This window comes from Panthera leo, chromosome B1 (genome assembly GCF_018350215.1).
Source record: "Panthera leo isolate Ple1 chromosome B1, P.leo_Ple1_pat1.1, whole genome shotgun sequence".
Classification (NCBI taxonomy): domain Eukaryota; kingdom Metazoa; phylum Chordata; class Mammalia; order Carnivora; family Felidae; genus Panthera; species Panthera leo.
Window position 1 is genome coordinate 145,428,850 of NC_056682.1, and position 2,464 is coordinate 145,431,313.

The following is a 2,464-nucleotide window of genomic DNA, read 5'->3' on the forward strand; positions in this document are numbered from 1 at the left end:
AAGATGATGACTAGAGATTCATCCAGTGGAACACATCACAAGACCCTCATGAGTACCTTTACTTCTAGCATTTAACACCAATTCAGTCCATTTTCAACATTGCTATTCACCAAGTACCTTTTGTGATAACTTGATAGTTTAAAATTTAATCATTAACAATAATAATATAGGTCATGTACTATGAAGCCTCTTGGATGAAACGGTGAATGAGATAAACACAATTCCTGCTCTCACAGAGCATGGAGTTCAGTGGGCTCAACAATCTCCCCCACTTGAAGATTCTGAATTTCAAAATACGTGGCTCTACATTTTCCTGAGCAATTGTTCACATCTCTCTATCTCTTGGTCTAAATTGGTGACGTTAATTTATGTGTCATCCTTGCACAGGGGCCATGCAAATCTTCTCTGTATCATTCCAATTTTAATATATGTGCTGTCGAAGTGAGCACTAAATTGGTGACATTAAAAGTAGTGTATGTGGGCATCTCTATAGCCTATTATGGACATGAGGGTTGGCAGGTCTGTGAAATAAAGCACAACTCATTCATGCAGCAAATGTTTATTGTGTACTAACCATAAACCAGTTGGTGAGGCTTACAATCTTGGCAACTGTAGACATATTCTCCGCTCTCCACATTTTAGAAGGATAGAGGGTTAAAAAGTAGGTACTTAAATTATCATGTGATACAGTATAGGCCCCAAGAACAGGGTTCACTCTCTCTTCCTGTCCTAGGCAGTATAGTAAGCACCATTGGACACAAGCATCCAATCTTACAGCTGCTTACAAAACCCCACTAAGTAATGGTGGCCTTGAAGAACTCAGTGTCCTGTGCAAACTAAATCCATGAGTTACTAGGATTATTCAAAATATCTGTGTTCAATCTTTGTATTCATCTCCACAGGCAAGGCCTCAAGGCCATTTCTGACAGTCTACTCCGCAGAAAATCCAGTCTGCAGGTGACACATGGTGGGTACATTCTGTGATAGTCTGGGCTCACCTGCTCACAGGTGTTGTGAATGGGCATCACAAGCCCAAAGCAGAGATCTGCTATTACTCTCAAAACATTTCCTGTCAGAAGAAAGTCATTGGCCTTCCTTGTCTTCAACTAAGAAATGAAGGATTTAGGCCAGAAGAAATAGCAAATTCTGATTCTGCATTTACTTCTTCACATTATTCTAAAATTTTGGTTGGCTAAAGACACCACTGGGGACAAATGCATATCTCCATCCTTCGGTCATTTTACTTTTCAGTGTAAATAATACAGCTTCTCCCTTAGTATAAATGGTTCTTGGCATTTGGAGAAAACACTTGTATGGCCAGCCTTACAGCCCACACCTTGTCTGGCAGGTATCACCACTGCAGAGACATTCGGGCACTCCATTTCCACTATTTGGGATGAGCCATTTTCAATCTGCAGGGTGAATGTGCCAATTGAAGAAGATGCACTTATAAAGCACCAGGCAGAGTATTATGCAGAGTAAGCATGAAGATTGTCTTATTTATTCCATTTTCTTTTCATCTCTCCCTCCTTTTAGCTGTTCTTTAACACATAAAATGAATTGTGCTAAAAAATTATCCTAAAAAATTCATTTATGAAGCAAAATTCTGTATATCAAATCTACTACCTCAGTTTTATGATTTATTAAAGTATAAATTTTATGGATAAAAGAGAATCTATATTACTTTTCATGAAATACCTCTACGAAATAGTTTATTTCCTCCCATTTTAAGAGTTTCACTCTCTTTGGAGATATAAAGTCATGCTTTCTATTAGCAGATCAAACATCTCCATGAAATTATGAATGGGATTAAATTTTACTTTGGGAAGTCCAAGTAGATTTTTTTTTTAATGAAATAAAGCATGGACTAGGTTCTTTGTGCCAGGTGTTGTGATGAGCATTATGCTGTGTTGTACAAATACTGTTTTTATTTAACTTGATGCCATTATGCTATGAAGAAAGTACTAACTTACCTATGGCATTTGACCTAGCAACTCTCCTCTTCCTCCTCAGCTTCCTTTCTTCCCCTGGCTTCCAGGACAAAACACTTTCCTAACTTTTCTCTACCTCTCTTACTCTGTCGCTGGCTCTTCTGAGACCACTAAACATTGGCAGACCTCAAGCCTCAGAACTTGGACCTCTTCTCTTCTCTACTTAGACCCACTTCTGTTAACTTGAAATGTTTTTAATACTTGACAACTCCCACATTTATATGTCCAGCCTGGTCCCCTCTGCTGACTCCAGACTTGACTACCCAACTGACTTCTTGACATCTCACTTGGGCAGCACTGGAAATCTCAGACTTAACCAGTTCAAAATCAGGTATGGTCCTTCCCAAGATTTTTCATTTCTGTAACTGAAAGCTCCATTATTCCAGTTGTGCAGTCTGAAACCTTGACCCCTCCATTGACCCCGTGCCCTCTTGATTTCCATGCAATCTATTTCAGCCACCCTGATTGTTGTT

General features: G+C 39.1%; 1 non-coding gene across 1 annotated transcript; it reads right to left on the bottom strand.

Annotated features, from left to right (window-relative positions):
* Positions 1 to 347: 347 nt before the first annotated feature.
* On the bottom strand, positions 348 to 449 carry LOC122218765. The gene has a single exon (XR_006202096.1). It is a non-coding gene; the product is annotated as a U6 spliceosomal RNA (small nuclear RNA).
* Positions 450 to 2,464: the final 2,015 nt, after the last annotated feature.